Raw genomic sequence first — 18,048 nt, 5'->3', positions numbered from 1 at the left:
CCAGGCCTTTCGGCTTGTGGCCACACCGTCCTGTGGCCACACCGTCCTGAATGCGCCCGATCTCGTCAGATCTTGGAAGCTAAACGGGGCAGGGCCTGGTCAGTACTTGGATGGGAGACCTCCTAGAAATACCAGGTGCTGCAGGCTTTTTACGTCTCCTGGGTAACTTCATCGTAGCTCTTAATACTCTCTTTCTGTCTCCAGGAGATATAATTGAAGAATTGTACACGTACCCGGCTACATTCAACACCCTTTGCTGCACTGGTATATTTCCCTCTATTTTTCTTTTTTTTTTTTGGTGGCAGTTCCGTCAATACCCGCCAGCCTTTAAGAGACATCATGCAGCCAGGCATCTCGGCTTGCGGCCACACCATCCTGAACGCGCCCGATCTCGTCAGATCTCGGAAGCTAAACGGGGCAGGACCTGGTCAGTACATGAAAGTGAGACCTCCTGGAAATACCTAGTGCTGCAAGCTTTTACGTCTCCTGGGTAACTTTATCGTAGCTCTCAATACTCTCTCTCTGTCTGGAGGAGATATAATTGAAGTATTGTACACGTATCCAGCTACTGTCAACACCCTTTGCTGCACTGATATTTTTCCATCCATTTTTCTTTTTTCTTTTTTTCCTTTTTTTTTTTGCTGGAAGTTCCGTCAATACCCGCCAACCTTTAAGAGACATCATGCAGCCAGGCCTCTTGGCTTGCGGCCACACCGTCCTGAATGCGCCCGATCTCGTCAGATCTCGGAAGCTAAACGGGGCAGGGCCTGGTCAGTACTTGGATGGGAGACCTCCTAGAAATACCAGGTGCTGCAAGCTTTTTACGTCTCCTGGGTAACTTCATCGTAGCTCTTAATACTCTCTTTCTGTCTCCAGGAGATATAATTGAAGAATTGTACACGTACCCGGCTACTTTCAACACCCTTTGCTGCACTGGTATATTTCCCTCTATTTTTCTTTTTTTTTTTTGGTGGCAGTTCCGTCAATACCCGCCAGCCTTTAAGAGACATCATGCAGCCAGGCATCTTGGCTTGCGGCCACACCATCCTGAACGCGCCCGATCTCGTCAGATCTCGGAAGCTAAACGGGGCAGGGCCTGGTCAGTACTTGGATGGGAGACCTCCTAGAAATACCAGGTGCTGCAAGCTTTTACGTCTCCTGGGTAACTTTATCGTAGCTCTTAATACTCTCTCTCTGTCTGGAGGAGATATAATTGAAGTATTGTACACGTATCCAGCTACTGTCAACACCCTTTGCTGCACTGATATTTTTCCATCCATTTTTCTTTTTTCTTTTTTTTTTTTTTTTTTTTGCTGGAAGTTCCGTCAATACCCGCCAACCTTTAAGAGACATCATGCAGCCAGGCCTTTCGGCTTGTGGCCACACCGTCCTGTGGCCACACCGTCCTGAATGTGCCCCAAGCTCGTCAGATCTTGGAAGCTAAACGGGGCAGGGCCTGGTCAGTACTTGGATGGGAGACCTCCTAGAAATACCAGGTGCTGCAAGCTTTTTACGTCTCCTGGGTAACTTCATCGTAGCTCTAATTACTCTCTTTCTGTCTCCAGGAGATATAATTGAAGAATTGTACACGTACCCGGCTACATTCAACACCCTTTGCTGCACTGGTATATTTCCCTCTATTTTTCTTTTTTTTTTTTGGTGGCAGTTCCGTCAATACCCGCCAGCCTTTAAGAGACATCATGCAGCCAGGCATCTCGGCTTGCGGCCACACCATCCTGAACGCGCCCGATCTCGTCAGATCTCGGAAGCTAAACGGGGCAGGACCTGGTCAGTACATGAAAGTGAGACCTCCTGGAAATACCTAGTGCTGCAAGCTTTTACGTCTCTTGGGTAACTTTATCGTAGCTCTCAATACTCTCTCTCTGTCTGGAGGAGATATAATTGAAGTATTGTACACGTATCCAGCTACTGTCAACACCCTTTGCTGCACTGATATTTTTCCATCCATTTTTCTTTTTTCTTTTTTTCTTTTTTTTTTTTGCTGGAAGTTCCGTCAATACCCGCCAACCTTTAAGAGACATCATGCAGCCAGGCCTCTTGGCTTGCGGCCACACCGTCCTGAATGCGCCCGATCTCGTCAGATCTCGGAAGCTAAACGGGGCAGGGCCTGGTCAGTACTTGGATGGGAGACCTCCTAGAAATACCAGGTGCTGCAAGCTTTTTACGTCTCCTGGGTAACTTCATCGTAGCTCTTAATACTCTCTTTCTGTCTCCAGGAGATATAATTGAAGAATTGTACACGTACCCGGCTACTTTCAACACCCTTTGCTGCACTGGTATATTTCCCTCTATTTTTCTTTTTTTTTTTTGGTGGCAGTTCCGTCAATACCCGCCAGCCTTTAAGAGACATCATGCAGCCAGGCATCTCGGCTTGCGGCCACACCATCCTGAACGCGCCCGATCTCGTCAGATCTCGGAAGCTAAACGGGGCAGGACCTGGTCAGTACATGAAAGTGAGACCTCCTGGAAATACCTAGTGCTGCAAGCTTTTACGTCTCCTGGGTAACTTTATCGTAGCTCTCAATACTCTCTCTCTGTCTGGAGGAGATATAATTGAAGTATTGTACACGTATCCAGCTACTGTCAACACCCTTTGCTGCACTGATATTTTTCCATCCATTTTTCTTTTTTCTTTTTTTCTTTTTTTTTTTTGCTGGAAGTTCCGTCAATACCCGCCAACCTTTAAGAGACATCATGCAGCCAGGCATCTCGGCTTGCGGCCACACCATCCTGAACTCGCCCGATCTCGACAGATCTTGGAAGCTAAACGGGGCAAGACCTGGTCAGTACATGAATGTGAGACCTCCTGGAAATACCTGGTGCTGCAAGCTTTTACGTCTCCTGGGTAACTTTATCGTAGCTCTTAAAACTCTCTATCTGTCTGGAGGAGATATAATTGAAGTATTGTACACGTACCCAGCTACTGTAAACACCCTTTGCTGCACTGATATTTTTCCATCCATTTTTCTTTTTTTTTTTTTTTTTTGCTGGAAGTTCCGTCAATACCCGCCAACCTTTAAGAGACATCATGCAGCCAGGCCTCTTGGATTGCGGCCACACTGTCCTGAATGCACCCGATCTCATCAGATCTCGGAAGCTAAACGGGGCAGGGCCTGGTCAGTACTTGGATGGGAGACCTCCTAGAAATACCAGGTGCTGCAAGCCTTTTACGTCTCCTGGGTAACTTCATCGTAGCTCTTAATACTCTCTTTCTGTCTCCAGGAGATATAATTGAAGAATTGTACACGTACCCGGCTACTTTCAACACCCTTTCCTGCACTGATATTTTTCCCTCCATTTTTCTATTTTTTTTTTTTTTTTTTTTGCTGGAAATTCCGTCAATACCCGCCAGCCTTTAAGAGACATCATGCAGCCAGACATCTCGGCTTGCGGCCACACCGTCCTGAACGCGCCCGATCTCGTCAGATCTCGGAAGCAAAACGGGGCAGGACCTGGTCAGTACTTGAATGTGAGACCTCCTGGAAATACCTGGTGCTGCAAGCTTTTACGTCTCCTGGGTAACTTTATCGTAGCTCTTAATACTCTCTATCTGTCTGGAGGAGATATAATTGAAGAATTGTACACGTACCCGGCTACCTTCAACACGCTTTGCTGCACTGATATTTTTCCCTCCATTTTTCTTTTTTCTTTTGTTTTTTCCTGGAAGTTCCATCAATACCCTCCAGCCTTTAAGAGACATCATGCAGCCAGGCCTCTTGGCTTGAGGCCACACCGTCCTGAAGACGCAAGATCTCGTCAGATCTCGGAAGAAAAACTGGGCAGGGCCTCGTCAGTAATTGGATGGGTGACCTCCTGGAAATACCAGGTGCTGAAAGCTTTTTACATTTCCTGGGTAACTTCAGCGTAGCTCTTAATACTCTCATTCAGTCTGGAGGAGATATAATTGAAGAATTATACATGTACCCGGCTACTTTCAACACCCTATCCTGCACTGATATTTTTCCCTCCATTTTTCTATTTATTTATTTTTTATTTTTTGCTGGAAGTTCTGTCAATACCCGCCAGCCTTTAAGAGACATCATGCAGCCAGGCCTCTTGGCTTGTGGCCACACCGTCCTGAACACGCCCGATCTCGTCAGATCTCGGAAGCTAAACGGGGCAGGGCCTCGTCAGTACTTGGATGGGAGACCTCCTGGAAATACCTGGTGCTGCAAGCTTTTTACGTCTCCTGGGAAACTTCATCGTAGCTCTTAATACTCTCTATCTGTCTGGAGGAGATATAATTGAAGTATTGTACACGTACCCGGCTACTTTCAACAGCCTTTGCTGCACTGATATTTTTCCCTCCATTTTCCATTTTTTTTTTTTTTTTTTTTTGCTGGAAGTTCCGTCAATACCCGCCAGCCTTTAAGAGACATCATGCAGCCAGGCCTCTTGGCTTGCGGCCACACCGTCCTGAACGCGCCCGATCTCATCAGATCTCGGAAGCTAACGGGGCAGGGCCTGGTCAGTACTTGGATGGGTGACCTCCTGGAAATACCAGGTGCTGCAAGCTTTTTACGTCTCCTGGGTAACTTCATCATAGCTCTTAATACTCTCTTTCATTCTGTAGGAGATATTATTGAAGAATTGTACACGTACCCGGCTACTTTCAAAACCCTTTGCTGCACTGATATTTTTCCCTCCATTTTTCTTTTTTCTTTTTTTTTTTGCTGGAAGTTCCGTCAATACCCGCCAGCCTTAAAGAGACATCATGCAGCCAGGCATCTCGGCTTGCGGCCACACCATCCTGAACGCGCTTGATCTCGTGAGATCTCGGAAGCTAAACGAGGCAGGACCTGGTCAGTACATGAATGTGAGACCTCCTGGAAATGCCTAGTGCTGCAAGCTTTTACGTCTCCTGGGTAACTTTATCGTAGCTCTTAATACTCTCTCTCTGTCTGGAGGAGATATAATTGAAGTATTGTACACGTATCCAGCTACTGTCAACACCCTTTGCTGCACTGATATTTTTCCATCCATTTTTCTTTTTTCTTTTTTTATATTTTTTTTTTGCTGGAAGTTCCGTCAATACCCGCCAACCTTTAAGAGACATCATGCAGCCAGGCATCTCGGCTTGCGGCCACAACATCCTGAACTCGCCCGATCTCGACAGATCTTGGAAGCTAAACGGGGCAGGACCTGGTCAGTACATGAATGTGAGACCTCCTGGAAATACCTGGTGCTGCAAGCTTTTACGTCTCCTGGGTAACTTTATCGTAGCTCTTAATACTCTCTATCTGTCTGGAGGAGATATAATTGAAGTATTGTACACGTACCCAGCTACTGTAAACACCCTTTGCTGCACTGATATTTTTCCATCCATTTTTCTTTTTTTTTTTTTTTTTTGCTGGAAGTTCCGTCAATACCCGCCAACCTTTAAGAGACATCATGCAGCCAGGCCTCTTGGATTGCGGCCACACTGTCCTGAATGCACCCGATCTCATCAGATCTCGGAAGCTAAACGGGGCAGGGTGTGGTCAGTACTTGGATGGGAGACCTCCTAGAAATACCAGGTGCTGCAAGCCCTTTACGTCTCCTGGGTAACTTCATCGTAGCTCTTAATACTCTCTTTCTGTCTCCAGGAGATATAATTGAAGAATTGTACACGTACCCGGCTACCTTCAACACCCTTTGCTGCACTGATATGTTTCCCTCCATTTTTCTTTTTTCTTTTGTTTTTTGCTGGAAGTTCCATCAATACCCTCCAGCCTTTAAGAGACATCATGCAGCCAGGCCTCTTGGCTTGAGACCACACCGTCCTGAAGACGCAAGATCTCGTCAGATCTCGGAAGAAAAACTGGGCAGGGCCTGGTCAGTAATTGGATGGGTGACCTCCTGGAAATACCAGGTGCTGAAAGCTTTTTACATCTCCTGGGTAACTTCAGCGTAGCTCCTAATACTCTCTATCTGTCTGGAGGAGATATAATTGAAGTATTGTACACGTACCCGGCTACTTTCAACAGCCTTTGCTGCACTGATATTTTTCCGTCCATTTTCCATTTTTTTTTTTTTTTTTTTTGCTGGAAGTTCTGTCAATACCCGCCAGCCTTTAAGAGACATCATGCTGCCAGGCCTCTTGGCTTGCGGCCACACCGTCCTGAACGCGCCCGATCTCATCAGATCTCGGAAGCTAACGTGGCAGGGCCTGGTCAGTACTTGGATGGGTGACCTCCTGGAAATACCAGGTGCTGCAAGCTTTTTACGTCTCCTGGGTAACTTCATCATAGCTCTTAATACTCTCTTTCAGTCTGTAGGAGATATTATTGAAGAATTGTACACGTACCCGGCTACTTTCAAAACCCTTTGCTGCACTGATATTTTTCCCTCCATTTTTCTTTTTTCTTTTTTTTTTTGCTGGAAGTTCCGTCAATACCCGCCAACCTTTAAGAGACATCATGCAGCCAGGCATCTTGGCTTGCGGCCACACCATCCTGAACTCGCACGATCTCGACAGATCTTGGAAGCTAAACGGGGCAATACCTGGTCAGTACATGAATGTGAGACCTCCTGGAAATACCTGGTGCTGCAAGCTTTTACGTCTCCTGGGTAACTTTATCGTAGCTCTTAAAACTCTCTATCTGTCTGGAGGAGATATAATTGAAGTATTGTACACGTACCCGGCTACTTTCAACACCCTTTCCTGCACTGATATTTTTCCCTCCATTTTTCTATTTTTTTTTTTTTTTTTTTTTGCTGGAAGTTCCGTCAATACCCGCCAACCTTTAAGAGACATCATGCAGCCAGGCCTCTTGGATTGCGGCCACACCGTCCTGAACACGCCCGATCTCGTCAGATCTCGGAAGCTAAACGGGGCAGGGCCTCGTCAGTACTTGGATGGGAGACCTACTGGAAATACCTGGTGCTGCAAGCTTTTTACGTCTCCTGGGAAACTTCATCGTAGCTCTTAATACTCTCTATCTGTCTGGAGGAGATATAATTGAAGCATTGTACACGTACCCGGCTACTTTTAACAGCCTTTGCTGCACTGATATTTTTCCCTCCATTTTCCATTTTTTTTTTTTTTTTTTTTTCTGGAAGTTCCGTCAATACCCGCCAGCCTTTAAGAGACATCATGCAGCCAGGCCTCTTGGCTTGCGGCCACACCGTCCTGAACGCGCCCGATCTCATCAGATCTCGGAAGCTAACGGGGCAGGGCCTGGTCAGTACTTGAATGGGTGACCTCCTGGAAATACCAGGTGCTGCAAGTTTTTTACGTCTCCTGGGTAACTTCATCATAACTCTTAATACTCTCTTTCAGTCTGTAGGAGATATTATTGAAGAATTGTACACGTACCCGGCTACTTTCAAAACCCTTTGCTGCACTGATATTTTTCCCTCAATTTTTCTTTTTTCTTTTTTTTTTTGTTGGAAGTTCCGTCAATACCCGCCAGCCTTAAAGAGACATCATGCAGCCGGTCCTCTCGGCTTTCGGCCACACCGTCCTGAATGCGCATGATATCGTCAGATCTCGGAAGCTAAACGGGGCAGGACCTGGTCAGTACTTGAATGTGAGACCTCCTGGAAATACCAGGTGCTGCAAGCTTTTACGTCTCCTGGGTAACTTTATCGTAGCTCTTAATACTCTCTTTCAGTCTGCAGGAGATATAATTGAAGAATTGTACACGTACCCGGCTACTTTCAACACCCTTTCCTGCACTGATATTTTTCCCTCCATTTTTCTATTTTTTTTTTTTTTTTTTTTGCTGGAAGTTCCGTCAATACCCGCCAACTTTTATGAGACATCATGCAGCCAGGCCTTTTGGCTTGTGGCCACACCGTCCTGAATGCGCCCGATCTCGTCAGATCTCGGAAGCTAAACTGGGCAGGGCCTGGTCAGTACTTGGATGGGAGACCTCCTAGAAATACCAGGTGCTGCAAGCTTTTTACGTCTCCTGGGTAACTTCATCGTAGCTCTTAATACTCTCTTTCTGTCTCCAGGAGATATAATTGAAGAATTGTACACGTACCCGGCTACTTTCAACACCCTTTGCTGCACTGGTATATTTCCCTCTATTTTTCTTTTTTTTTTTTTGCTGGCAGTTCCGTTAATACCCGCCAGCCTTTAAGAGACATCATGCAGCCAGGCATCTCGGCTTGCGGCCACACCATCCTGAACGCGCCCGATCTCGTGAGATCTCGGAAGCTAAACGGGGCAGGACCTGGTCAGTACATGAATGTGAGACCTCCTGGAAATACCTAGTGCTGCAAGCTTTTACGTCTCCTGGGTAACTTTATCGTAGCTCTTAATACTCTCTTTCTGTCTGGAGGAGATATAATTGAAGTATTGTACACGTATCCAGTTACTGTCAACACCCTTTGCTGCACTGATATTTTTCCATCCATTTTTCTTTTTTCTTTTTTTATATTTTTTTATTGCTGGAAGTTCCGTCAATACCCGCCAACCTTTAAGAGACATCATGCAGCCAGGCATCTCGGCTTGCGGCCACACCATCCTGAACTCGCCCGATCTCGTCAGATCTTGGAAGCTAAACGGGGCAGGACCTGGTCAGTACTTGAATGTGAGACCTCCTGGAAATACCTGGTGCTGCAAGCTTTTACGTCTCCTGGGTAACTTTATCGTAGCTCTTAATACTCTCTATCTGTCTGGAGGAGATATAATTGAAGAATTGTACACGTACCCGGCTACCTTCAACACGCTTTGCTGCACTGATATTTTTCCCTCCATTTTTCTTTTTTCTTTTATTTATTCCTGGAAGTTCCATCAATACCCTCCAGCCTTTAAGAGACATCATGCAGCCAGGCCTCTTGGCTTGAGGCCACACCGTCCTGAAGACGCAAGATCTCGTCAGATCTCGGAAGAAAAACTGGGCAGGGCCTGGTCAGTAATTGGATGGGTGACCTCCTGGAAATACCAGGTGCTGAAAGCTTTTTACATCTCCTGGGTAACTTCAGCGTAGCTCTTAATACTCTCATTCAGTCTGGAGGAGATATAATTGAAGAATTGTACATGTACCCGGCTACTTTCAACACCCTGTCCTGCACTGATATTTTTCCCTCCATTTTTCTATTTATTTATTTTTTATTTTTTGCTGGAAGTTCCGTCAATACCCGCCAGCCTTTAAGAGACATCATGCAGCCCGGCCTCTTGGCTTGCGGCCACACCGTCCTGAACACGCCAGATCTCGTCAGATCTCGGAAGCTAAACGGGGCAGGGCCTCGTCAGTACTTGGATGGGAGACCTCCTGGAAATACCTGGTGCTGCAAGCTTTTTACGTCTCCTGGGAAACTTCATCGTAGCTCTTAATACTCTCTATCTGTCTGGAGGAGATATAATTGAAGTATTGTACACGTACCCGGCTACTTTCAACAGCCTTTGCTGCACTGATATTTTTCCCTCCATTTTCCATTTTTTTTTTTTTTTTTTTTTTTGGAAGTTCCGTCAATACCCGCCAGCCTTTAAGAGACATCATGCAGCCAGGCCTCTTGGCTTGCGGCCACACCGCCCTGAACGCGCCCGATCTCATCAGATCTCAGAAGCTAACGGGGCAGGGCCTGGTCAGTACTTGGATGGGTGACCTCCTGGAAATACCAGGTGCTGCAAGTTTTTTACGTCTCCTGGGTAACTTCATCATAACTCTTAATACTCTCTTTCAGTCTGTAGGAGATATTATTGAAAAATTGTACACGTACCCGGCTACTTTCAAAACCCGTTGCTGCACTGATATTTTTCCCTCCATTTTTCTTTTTTCTTTTTTTTTTTGCTGGAAGTTCCGTCAATACCCGCCAGCCTTAAAGAGACATCATGCAGCCGGGCCTCTCGGCTTTCGGCCACACCGTCCTGAATGCGCATGATATCGTCAGATCTCGGAAGCTAAACGGGGCAGGACCTGGTCAGTACTTGAATGTGAGACCTCCTGGAAATACCAGGTGCTGCAAGCTTTTACGTCTCCTGGGTAACTTTATCGTATCTCTTAATACTCTCTTTCAGTCTGCAGGAGATATAATTGAAGAATTGTACACGTACCCGGCTACTTTCAACACCCTTTCCTGCACTGATATTTTTCCCTCCATTTTTCTATTTTTTTTTTTTTTTTTTTTTGCTGGAAGTTCCGTCAATACCCGCCAGCCTTTAAGAGACATCATGCAGCCAGGCATCTTGGCTTGCGGCCACACCATCCTGAACGCGCCCGATCTCGTCAGATCTCGGAAGCTAAACGGGGCAGGACCTGGTCAGTACATGAATGTGAGACCTCCTGGAAATACCTAGTGCTGCAAGCTTTTACGTCTCCTGGGTAACTTTATCGTAGCTCTTATTACTCTCTCTCTGTCTGGAGGAGATATAATTGAAGTATTGTACACGTATCCAGCTACTGTCAACACCCTTTGCTGCACTGATATTTTTCCATCCATTTTTCTTTTTTCCTTTTTTCTTTTTATTTTTTGCTGGAAGTTCCGTCAATACCCGCCAACCTTTAAGAGACATCATGCAGCCAGGCCTTTCGGCTTGTGGCCACACCGTCCTGAATGCGCCCGATCTCGTCAGATCTCGGAAGCTAAACGGGGCAGGGCCTGGTCAGTACTTGGATGGGAGACCTCCTAGAAATACCAGGTGCTGCAAGCTTTTTACGTCTCCTGGGTAACTTCATCGTAGCTCTTAATACTCTCTTTCTGTCTCCAGGAGATATAATTGAAGAATTGTACACGTACCCGGCTACTTTCAACACCCTTTCCTGCACTGATATTTTTCCCTCCATTTTTCTATTTTTTTTTTTTTTTTTTTTTGCTGGAAGTTCCGTCAATACCCGCCAACCTTTAAGAGACATCATGCAGCCAGGCCTTTCGGCTTGTGGCCACACCGTCCTGAACGCGCCCGATCTCGTCAGATCTCGGAAGCTAAACGGGGCAGGACCTGGTCAGTACATGAATGTGAGACCTCCTGGAAGTACCTGGTGCTGCTAGCTTTTACGTCTCCTGGGTAACTTTATCGTAGCTCTTAATACTCTCTATCTGTCTGGAGGAGATATAATTGAAGTATTGTACACGTACCCAGCTACTGTCAACACCCTTTGCTGCACTGGTATATTTCCCTCTATTTTTCTTTTTTTTTTTTTGCTGGCAGTTCCGTCAATACCCGCCAGCCTTTAAGAGACATCATGCAGCCAGGCATCTCGGCTTGCGGCCACACCATCCTGAACTCGCCCGATCTCGTCAGATCTTGGAAGCTAAACGGGGCAGGACCTGGTCAGTACTTGAATGTGAGACCTCCTGGAAATACCTGGTGCTGCAAGCTTTTACGTCTCCTGGGTAACTTTATCGTAGCTCTTAATACTCTCTATCTGTCTGGAGGAGATATAATTGAAGAATTGTACACGTACCCGGCTACCTTCAACACGCTTTGCTGCACTGATATTTTTCCCTCCATTTTTCTTTTTTCTTTTATTTATTCCTGGAAGTTCCATCAATACCCTCCAGCCTTTAAAAGACATCATGCAGCCAGGCCTCTTGGCTTGAGGCCACACCGTCCTGAAGACGCAAGATCTCGTCAGATCTCGGAAGAAAAACTGGGCAGGGCCTGGTCAGTAATTGGATGGGTGACCTCCTGGAAATACCAGGTGCTGAAAGCTTTTTACATCTCCTGGGTAACTTCAGCGTAGCTCTTAATACTCTCATTCAGTCTGGAGGAGATATAATTGAAGAATTGTACATGTACCCGGCTACTTTCAACACCCTGTCCTGCACTGATATTTTTCCCTCCATTTTTCTATTTATTTATTTTTTATTTTTTGCTGGAAGTTCCGTCAATACCCGCCAGCCTTTAAGAGACATCATGCAGCCCGGCCTCTTGGCTTGCGGCCACACCGTCCTGAACGTGCCCGATCTCGTCAGATCTCGGAAGCTAAACGGGGCAGGGCCTCGTCAGTACTTGGATGGGAGACCTCCTGGAAATACCTGGTGCTGCAAGCTTTTTACGTCTCCTGGGAAACTTCATCGTAGCTCTTAATACTCTCTATCTGTCTGCAGGAGATATAATTGAAGTATTGTACACGTACCCGGCTACTTTCAACAGCCTTTGCTGCACTGATATTTTTCCCTCCATTTTTCATTTTTTTTTTTTTTTTTTTTTCTGGAAGTTCCGTCAATACCCGCCAGCCTTTAAGAGACATCATGCAGCCAGGCCTCTTGGCTTGCGGCCACACCGTCCTGAACGCGCCCGATCTCATCAGATCTCGGAAGCTAACGGGGCAGGGCCTGGTCAGTACTTGGATGGGTGACCTCCTGGAAATACCAGGTGCTGCAAGTTTTTTACGTCTCCTGGGTAACTTCATCATAACTCTTAATACTCTCTTTCAGTCTGTAGGAGATATTATTGAAGAATTGTACACGTACCCGGCTACTTTCAAAACCCTTTGCTGCACTGATATTTTTCCCTCCATTTTTCTTTTTTCTTTTTTTTTTTGCTGGAAGTTCCGTCAATACCCGCCAGCCTTAAAGAGACATCATGCAGCCGGGCCTCTCGGCTTTCGGCCACACCGTCCTGAATGCGCATGATATCGTCAGATCTCGGAAGCTAAACGGGGCAGGACCTGGTCAGTACTTGAATGTGAGACCTCCTGGAAATACCAGGTGCTGCAAGCTTTTACGTCTCCTGGGTAACTTTATCGTAGCTCTTAATACTCTCTTTCAGTCTGCAGGAGATATAATTGAAGAATTGTACACGTATCCAGCTACTGTCAACACCCTTTGCTGCACTGATATTTTTCCATCCATTTTTCTTTTTTCTTTTTTTCTTTTTATTTTTTGCTGGAAGTTCCGTCAATACCCGCCAACCTTTAAGAGACATCATGCAGCCAGGCCTTTCGGCTTGTGGCCACACCGTCCTGAATGCGCCCGATCTCGTCAGATCTCGGAAGCTAAACGGGGCAGGGCCTGGTCAGTACTTGGATGGGAGACCTCCTAGAAATACCAGGTGCTGCAAGCTTTTACGTCTCCTGGGTAACTTTATCGTAGCTCTTATTACTCTCTCTCTGTCTGGAGGAGATATAATTGAAGTATTGTACACGTATCCAGCTACTGTCAACACCCTTTGCTGCACTGATATTTTTCCATCCATTTTTCTTTTTTCCTTTTTTCTTTTTATTTTTTGCTGGAAGTTCCGTCAATACCCGCCAACCTTTAAGAGACATCATGCAGCCAGGCCTTTCGGCTTGTGGCCACACCGTCCTGAATGCGCCCGATCTCGTCAGATCTCGGAAGCTAAACGGGGCAGGGCCTGGTCAGTACTTGGATGGGAGACCTCCTAGAAATACCAGGTGCTGCAAGCTTTTTACGTCTCCTGGGTAACTTCATCGTAGCTCTTAATACTCTCTTTCTGTCTCCAGGAGATATAATTGAAGAATTGTACACGTACCCGGCTACTTTCAACACCCTTTCCTGCACTGATATTTTTCCCTCCATTTTTCTATTTTTTTTTTTTTTTTTTTTTGCTGGAAGTTCCGTCAATACCCGCCAACCTTTAAGAGACATCATGCAGCCAGGCCTTTCGGCTTGTGGCCACACCGTCCTGAACGCGCCCGATCTCGTCAGATCTCGGAAGCTAAACGGGGCAGGACCTGGTCAGTACATGAATGTGAGACCTCCTGGAAGTACCTGGTGCTGCTAGCTTTTACGTCTCCTGGGTAACTTTATCGTAGCTCTTAATACTCTCTATCTGTCTGGAGGAGATATAATTGAAGTATTGTACACGTACCCAGCTACTGTCAACACCCTTTGCTGCACTGGTATATTTCCCTCTATTTTTCTTTTTTTTTTTTTGCTGGCAGTTCCGTCAATACCCGCCAGCCTTTAAGAGACATCATGCAGCCAGGCATCTCGGCTTGCGGCCACACCATCCTGAACTCGCCCGATCTCGTCAGATCTTGGAAGCTAAACGGGGCAGGACCTGGTCAGTACTTGAATGTGAGACCTCCTGGAAATACCTGGTGCTGCAAGCTTTTACGTCTCCTGGGTAACTTTATCGTAGCTCTTAATACTCTCTATCTGTCTGGAGGAGATATAATTGAAGAATTGTACACGTACCCGGCTACCTTCAACACGCTTTGCTGCACTGATATTTTTCCCTCCATTTTTCTTTTTTCTTTTATTTATTCCTGGAAGTTCCATCAATACCCTCCAGCCTTTAAAAGACATCATGCAGCCAGGCCTCTTGGCTTGAGGCCACACCGTCCTGAAGACGCAAGATCTCGTCAGATCTCGGAAGAAAAACTGGGCAGGGCCTGGTCAGTAATTGGATGGGTGACCTCCTGGAAATACCAGGTGCTGAAAGCTTTTTACATCTCCTGGGTAACTTCAGCGTAGCTCTTAATACTCTCATTCAGTCTGGAGGAGATATAATTGAAGAATTGTACATGTACCCGGCTACTTTCAACACCCTGTCCTGCACTGATATTTTTCCCTCCATTTTTCTATTTATTTATTTTTTATTTTTTGCTGGAAGTTCCGTCAATACCCGCCAGCCTTTAAGAGACATCATGCAGCCCGGCCTCTTGGCTTGCGGCCACACCGTCCTGAACGTGCCCGATCTCGTCAGATCTCGGAAGCTAAACGGGGCAGGGCCTCGTCAGTACTTGGATGGGAGACCTCCTGGAAATACCTGGTGCTGCAAGCTTTTTACGTCTCCTGGGAAACTTCATCGTAGCTCTTAATACTCTCTATCTGTCTGCAGGAGATATAATTGAAGTATTGTACACGTACCCGGCTACTTTCAACAGCCTTTGCTGCACTGATATTTTTCCCTCCATTTTTCATTTTTTTTTTTTTTTTTTTTTCTGGAAGTTCCGTCAATACCCGCCAGCCTTTAAGAGACATCATGCAGCCAGGCCTCTTGGCTTGCGGCCACACCGTCCTGAACGCGCCCGATCTCATCAGATCTCGGAAGCTAACGGGGCAGGGCCTGGTCAGTACTTGGATGGGTGACCTCCTGGAAATACCAGGTGCTGCAAGTTTTTTACGTCTCCTGGGTAACTTCATCATAACTCTTAATACTCTCTTTCAGTCTGTAGGAGATATTATTGAAGAATTGTACACGTACCCGGCTACTTTCAAAACCCTTTGCTGCACTGATATTTTTCCCTCCATTTTTCTTTTTTCTTTTTTTTTTTGCTGGAAGTTCCGTCAATACCCGCCAGCCTTAAAGAGACATCATGCAGCCGGGCCTCTCGGCTTTCGGCCACACCGTCCTGAATGCGCATGATATCGTCAGATCTCGGAAGCTAAACGGGGCAGGACCTGGTCAGTACTTGAATGTGAGACCTCCTGGAAATACCAGGTGCTGCAAGCTTTTACGTCTCCTGGGTAACTTTATCGTAGCTCTTAATACTCTCTTTCAGTCTGCAGGAGATATAATTGAAGAATTGTACACGTATCCAGCTACTGTCAACACCCTTTGCTGCACTGATATTTTTCCATCCATTTTTCTTTTTTCTTTTTTTCTTTTTATTTTTTGCTGGAAGTTCCGTCAATACCCGCCAACCTTTAAGAGACATCATGCAGCCAGGCCTTTCGGCTTGTGGCCACACCGTCCTGAATGCGCCCGATCTCGTCAGATCTCGGAAGCTAAACGGGGCAGGGCCTGGTCAGTACTTGGATGGGAGACCTCCTAGAAATACCAGGTGCTGCAAGCTTTTTACGTCTCCTGGGTAACTTCATCGTAGCTCTTAATACTCTCTTTCTGTCTCCAGGAGATATAATTGAAGAATTGTACACGTACCCGGCTACTTTCAACACCCTTTCCTGCACTGATATTTTTCCCTCCATTTTTCTATTTTTTTTTTTTTTTTTTTTTGCTGGAAGTTCCGTCAATACCCGCCAACCTTTAAGAGACATCATGCAGCCAGGCCTTTCGGCTTGTGGCCACACCGTCCTGAACGCGCCCGATCTCGTCAGATCTCGGAAGCTAAACGGGGCAGGACCTGGTCAGTACATGAATGTGAGACCTCCTGGAAGTACCTGGTGCTGCTAGCTTTTACGTCTCCTGGGTAACTTTATCGTAGCTCTTAATACTCTCTATCTGTCTGGAGGAGATATAATTGAAGTATTGTACACGTACCCAGCTACTGTCAACACCCTTTGCTGCACTGATATTTTTCCATCCATTTTTCTTTTTTTTTTTTTTTATTCTTTTTGCTGGAAGTTCCGTCAATACCCGCCAACCTTTAAGAGACATCATGCAGCCAGGCCTCTCGGCTTGCGGCCACACCGTCCTGAATGCGCCCGATCGCGTAAGATCTCGGAAGCTAAACGGGGCAGGACCTGGTCAGTACTTGGATGGGAGACCTCCTGGAAATACCTGGTGCTGCAAGCTTTTTACGTCTCCTGGGAAACTTCATCGTAGCTCTTAATACTCTCTATCTGTCTGGAGGAGATATAATTGAAGTATTGTACACGTACCCGGCTACTTTCAACAGCCTTTGCTGCACTGATATTTTTCCCTCCATTTTCCATTTTTTTTTTTTTTTTTTTTTTGCTGGAAGTTCCGTCAATACCCGCCAGTCTTTAAGAGACATCATGCAGCCAGGCCTCTTGGCTTGCGGCCACACCGTCCTGAACGCGCCCGATCTTATCAGATCTCGGAAGCTAACGGGGCAGGGCCTGGTCAGTACTTGGATGGGTGACCTCTTGGAAATACCGGGTGCTGCAAGCTTTTTACGTCTCCTGGGTAACTTCATCATAGCTCTTAATACTCTCTTTCAGTCTGTAGGAGATATTATTGAAGAATTGTACACGTACCCGGCTACTTTCAAAACCCTTTGCTGCACTGATATTTTTCCCTCCATTTTTCTTTTTTCTTTTTTTTTTTGCTGGAAGTTCCGTCAATACCCGCCAGCCTTAAAGAGACATCATGCAGCCGGGCCTCTTGGCTTTCGGCCACACCGTCCTGAATGCGCATGATATCGTCAGATCTCGGAAGCTAAACGGGGCAGGACCTGGTCAGTACTTGAATGTGAGACCTCCTGGAAATACCAGGTGCTGCAAGCTTTTACGTCTCCTGGGTAACTTTATCGTAGCTCTTAATACTCTCTCTCAGTCTGCAGGAGATATAATTGAAGAATTGTACACGTACCCGGCTACTTTCAACACCCTTTCCTGCACTGAAATTTTTCCCTCCATTTTTCTATTTATTTTTTTTTTTTTTTTTGCTGGAAGTTCCGTCAATACCCGCCAACCTTTAAGAGACATCATGCAGCCAGGCCTTTCGGCTTGTGGCCACACCGTCCTGAACGCGCCCGATCTCGTCAGATCTCGGAAGCTAAACGGGGCAGGACCTGGTCAGTACATGAATGTGAGACCTCCTGGAAGTACCTGGTGCTGCTAGCTTTTACGTCTCCTGGGTAACTTTATCGTAGCTCTTAATACTCTCTATCTGTCTGGAGGAGATATAATTGAAGTATTGTACACGTACCCAGCTACTGTCAACACCCTTTGCTGCACTGATATTTTTCCATCCATTTTTCTTTTTTTTTTTTTTTTTTTCTTTTTGCTGGAAGTTCCGTCAATACCCGCCAACCTTTAAGAGACATCATGCAGCCAGGCCTCTCGGCTTGCGGCCACACCGTCCTGAATGTGCCCGATCGCGTAAGATCTCGGAAGCTAAACGGGGCAGGACCTGGTCAGTACTTGGATGGGAGACCTCCTGGAAATACCTGGTGCTGCAAGCTTTTTACGTCTCCTGGGAAACTTCATCGTAGCTCTTAATACTCTCTATCTGTCTGGAGGAGATATAATTGAACTATTGTACACGTACCCGGCTACTTTCAACAGCCTTTGCTGCACTGATATTTTTCCCTCCATTTTCCATTTTTTTTTTTTTTTTTTTTTGCTGGAAGTTCCGTCAATACCCGCCAGTCTTTAAGAGACATCATGCAGCCAGGCCTCTTGGCTTGCGGCCACACCGTCCTGAACGCGCCCGATCTTATCAGATCTCGGAAGCTAACGGGGCAGGGCCTGGTCAGTTCTTGGATGGGTGACCTCCTGGAAATACCAGGTGCTGCAAGCTTTTTACGTCTC

General features: G+C 46.2%; 16 non-coding genes and 36 pseudogenes across 16 annotated transcripts; all 52 read left to right on the top strand.

Annotated features, from left to right (window-relative positions):
• Positions 1-28: 28 nt before the first annotated feature.
• LOC136738884 (uncharacterized) lies at positions 29-147 on the top strand (annotated as a pseudogene).
• A 210-nt stretch (positions 148-357) lies between these two features.
• Positions 358-476, top strand: LOC136738977 (uncharacterized; annotated as a pseudogene).
• A 224-nt stretch (positions 477-700) lies between these two features.
• LOC136738864 (5S ribosomal RNA) lies at positions 701-819 on the top strand. The gene has a single exon (XR_010812741.1). It is a non-coding gene; the product is annotated as a 5S ribosomal RNA (ribosomal RNA).
• Positions 820-1,029: 210 nt separating this feature from the next.
• Positions 1,030-1,148, top strand: LOC136738876 (5S ribosomal RNA). The gene has a single exon (XR_010812743.1). It is a non-coding gene; the product is annotated as a 5S ribosomal RNA (ribosomal RNA).
• A 240-nt stretch (positions 1,149-1,388) lies between these two features.
• LOC136738984 (uncharacterized) lies at positions 1,389-1,508 on the top strand (annotated as a pseudogene).
• Positions 1,509-1,718: 210 nt separating this feature from the next.
• On the top strand, positions 1,719-1,837 carry LOC136738976 (uncharacterized; annotated as a pseudogene).
• A 224-nt stretch (positions 1,838-2,061) lies between these two features.
• Positions 2,062-2,180, top strand: LOC136739078 (5S ribosomal RNA). The gene has a single exon (XR_010812802.1). It is a non-coding gene; the product is annotated as a 5S ribosomal RNA (ribosomal RNA).
• Positions 2,181-2,390: 210 nt separating this feature from the next.
• Positions 2,391-2,509, top strand: LOC136738975 (uncharacterized; annotated as a pseudogene).
• A 224-nt stretch (positions 2,510-2,733) lies between these two features.
• On the top strand, positions 2,734-2,852 carry LOC136739006 (uncharacterized; annotated as a pseudogene).
• Positions 2,853-3,067: 215 nt separating this feature from the next.
• On the top strand, positions 3,068-3,186 carry LOC136739040 (5S ribosomal RNA). The gene has a single exon (XR_010812766.1). It is a non-coding gene; the product is annotated as a 5S ribosomal RNA (ribosomal RNA).
• A 220-nt stretch (positions 3,187-3,406) lies between these two features.
• Positions 3,407-3,525, top strand: LOC136738912 (uncharacterized; annotated as a pseudogene).
• Positions 3,526-4,080: 555 nt separating this feature from the next.
• Positions 4,081-4,199, top strand: LOC136738875 (uncharacterized; annotated as a pseudogene).
• Positions 4,200-4,419: 220 nt separating this feature from the next.
• LOC136739052 (5S ribosomal RNA) lies at positions 4,420-4,537 on the top strand. The gene has a single exon (XR_010812777.1). It is a non-coding gene; the product is annotated as a 5S ribosomal RNA (ribosomal RNA).
• A 216-nt stretch (positions 4,538-4,753) lies between these two features.
• Positions 4,754-4,872, top strand: LOC136739029 (uncharacterized; annotated as a pseudogene).
• A 224-nt stretch (positions 4,873-5,096) lies between these two features.
• Positions 5,097-5,215, top strand: LOC136739018 (uncharacterized; annotated as a pseudogene).
• A 215-nt stretch (positions 5,216-5,430) lies between these two features.
• LOC136738915 (uncharacterized) lies at positions 5,431-5,549 on the top strand (annotated as a pseudogene).
• Positions 5,550-5,765: 216 nt separating this feature from the next.
• Positions 5,766-5,884, top strand: LOC136739035 (uncharacterized; annotated as a pseudogene).
• A 219-nt stretch (positions 5,885-6,103) lies between these two features.
• Positions 6,104-6,221, top strand: LOC136738863 (5S ribosomal RNA). The gene has a single exon (XR_010812740.1). It is a non-coding gene; the product is annotated as a 5S ribosomal RNA (ribosomal RNA).
• Positions 6,222-6,776: 555 nt separating this feature from the next.
• On the top strand, positions 6,777-6,895 carry LOC136738917 (uncharacterized; annotated as a pseudogene).
• A 219-nt stretch (positions 6,896-7,114) lies between these two features.
• LOC136738861 (5S ribosomal RNA) lies at positions 7,115-7,232 on the top strand. Its single transcript, XR_010812738.1, has one exon. It is a non-coding gene; the product is annotated as a 5S ribosomal RNA (ribosomal RNA).
• A 216-nt stretch (positions 7,233-7,448) lies between these two features.
• LOC136739024 (uncharacterized) lies at positions 7,449-7,567 on the top strand (annotated as a pseudogene).
• Positions 7,568-7,786: 219 nt separating this feature from the next.
• LOC136739057 (5S ribosomal RNA) lies at positions 7,787-7,905 on the top strand. The gene has a single exon (XR_010812782.1). It is a non-coding gene; the product is annotated as a 5S ribosomal RNA (ribosomal RNA).
• A 211-nt stretch (positions 7,906-8,116) lies between these two features.
• Positions 8,117-8,235, top strand: LOC136738971 (uncharacterized; annotated as a pseudogene).
• A 224-nt stretch (positions 8,236-8,459) lies between these two features.
• On the top strand, positions 8,460-8,578 carry LOC136738937 (uncharacterized; annotated as a pseudogene).
• Positions 8,579-8,793: 215 nt separating this feature from the next.
• On the top strand, positions 8,794-8,912 carry LOC136739011 (uncharacterized; annotated as a pseudogene).
• A 221-nt stretch (positions 8,913-9,133) lies between these two features.
• LOC136738903 (uncharacterized) lies at positions 9,134-9,252 on the top strand (annotated as a pseudogene).
• Positions 9,253-9,471: 219 nt separating this feature from the next.
• Positions 9,472-9,589, top strand: LOC136738866 (uncharacterized; annotated as a pseudogene).
• A 216-nt stretch (positions 9,590-9,805) lies between these two features.
• On the top strand, positions 9,806-9,924 carry LOC136739023 (uncharacterized; annotated as a pseudogene).
• Positions 9,925-10,144: 220 nt separating this feature from the next.
• LOC136738949 (uncharacterized) lies at positions 10,145-10,263 on the top strand (annotated as a pseudogene).
• A 224-nt stretch (positions 10,264-10,487) lies between these two features.
• Positions 10,488-10,606, top strand: LOC136738991 (5S ribosomal RNA). Its single transcript, XR_010812755.1, has one exon. It is a non-coding gene; the product is annotated as a 5S ribosomal RNA (ribosomal RNA).
• Positions 10,607-10,827: 221 nt separating this feature from the next.
• On the top strand, positions 10,828-10,946 carry LOC136738966 (uncharacterized; annotated as a pseudogene).
• Positions 10,947-11,156: 210 nt separating this feature from the next.
• Positions 11,157-11,275, top strand: LOC136738936 (uncharacterized; annotated as a pseudogene).
• Positions 11,276-11,490: 215 nt separating this feature from the next.
• Positions 11,491-11,609, top strand: LOC136739010 (uncharacterized; annotated as a pseudogene).
• Positions 11,610-11,830: 221 nt separating this feature from the next.
• Positions 11,831-11,949, top strand: LOC136738873 (uncharacterized; annotated as a pseudogene).
• A 219-nt stretch (positions 11,950-12,168) lies between these two features.
• On the top strand, positions 12,169-12,286 carry LOC136739064 (5S ribosomal RNA). Its single transcript, XR_010812789.1, has one exon. It is a non-coding gene; the product is annotated as a 5S ribosomal RNA (ribosomal RNA).
• Positions 12,287-12,502: 216 nt separating this feature from the next.
• LOC136739022 (uncharacterized) lies at positions 12,503-12,621 on the top strand (annotated as a pseudogene).
• Positions 12,622-12,845: 224 nt separating this feature from the next.
• On the top strand, positions 12,846-12,964 carry LOC136738979 (5S ribosomal RNA). The gene has a single exon (XR_010812754.1). It is a non-coding gene; the product is annotated as a 5S ribosomal RNA (ribosomal RNA).
• A 224-nt stretch (positions 12,965-13,188) lies between these two features.
• Positions 13,189-13,307, top strand: LOC136738967 (5S ribosomal RNA). Its single transcript, XR_010812752.1, has one exon. It is a non-coding gene; the product is annotated as a 5S ribosomal RNA (ribosomal RNA).
• Positions 13,308-13,528: 221 nt separating this feature from the next.
• On the top strand, positions 13,529-13,647 carry LOC136738965 (uncharacterized; annotated as a pseudogene).
• Positions 13,648-13,857: 210 nt separating this feature from the next.
• Positions 13,858-13,976, top strand: LOC136738935 (uncharacterized; annotated as a pseudogene).
• A 215-nt stretch (positions 13,977-14,191) lies between these two features.
• Positions 14,192-14,310, top strand: LOC136739009 (uncharacterized; annotated as a pseudogene).
• Positions 14,311-14,531: 221 nt separating this feature from the next.
• LOC136738872 (uncharacterized) lies at positions 14,532-14,650 on the top strand (annotated as a pseudogene).
• Positions 14,651-14,869: 219 nt separating this feature from the next.
• Positions 14,870-14,987, top strand: LOC136739063 (5S ribosomal RNA). Its single transcript, XR_010812788.1, has one exon. It is a non-coding gene; the product is annotated as a 5S ribosomal RNA (ribosomal RNA).
• A 216-nt stretch (positions 14,988-15,203) lies between these two features.
• On the top strand, positions 15,204-15,322 carry LOC136739021 (uncharacterized; annotated as a pseudogene).
• Positions 15,323-15,546: 224 nt separating this feature from the next.
• LOC136738955 (5S ribosomal RNA) lies at positions 15,547-15,665 on the top strand. Its single transcript, XR_010812751.1, has one exon. It is a non-coding gene; the product is annotated as a 5S ribosomal RNA (ribosomal RNA).
• A 221-nt stretch (positions 15,666-15,886) lies between these two features.
• On the top strand, positions 15,887-16,005 carry LOC136738964 (uncharacterized; annotated as a pseudogene).
• Positions 16,006-16,226: 221 nt separating this feature from the next.
• LOC136739058 (5S ribosomal RNA) lies at positions 16,227-16,345 on the top strand. Its single transcript, XR_010812783.1, has one exon. It is a non-coding gene; the product is annotated as a 5S ribosomal RNA (ribosomal RNA).
• A 221-nt stretch (positions 16,346-16,566) lies between these two features.
• On the top strand, positions 16,567-16,684 carry LOC136738891 (uncharacterized; annotated as a pseudogene).
• Positions 16,685-16,900: 216 nt separating this feature from the next.
• On the top strand, positions 16,901-17,019 carry LOC136739020 (uncharacterized; annotated as a pseudogene).
• Positions 17,020-17,239: 220 nt separating this feature from the next.
• LOC136738963 (uncharacterized) lies at positions 17,240-17,358 on the top strand (annotated as a pseudogene).
• Positions 17,359-17,580: 222 nt separating this feature from the next.
• Positions 17,581-17,699, top strand: LOC136738865 (5S ribosomal RNA). The gene has a single exon (XR_010812742.1). It is a non-coding gene; the product is annotated as a 5S ribosomal RNA (ribosomal RNA).
• Positions 17,700-17,919: 220 nt separating this feature from the next.
• Positions 17,920-18,037, top strand: LOC136738916 (uncharacterized; annotated as a pseudogene).
• The last annotated feature ends 11 nt before the right edge of the window (positions 18,038-18,048 follow it).

This window comes from Amia ocellicauda, unplaced genomic scaffold, assembly GCF_036373705.1.
Source record: "Amia ocellicauda isolate fAmiCal2 unplaced genomic scaffold, fAmiCal2.hap1 HAP1_SCAFFOLD_59, whole genome shotgun sequence".
NCBI classification, from domain to species: Eukaryota; Metazoa; Chordata; class Actinopteri; order Amiiformes; family Amiidae; genus Amia; species Amia ocellicauda.
Note: the sequence above shows the minus strand (reverse complement) of the source record. Positions and strands in the feature narration are given on the sequence as shown.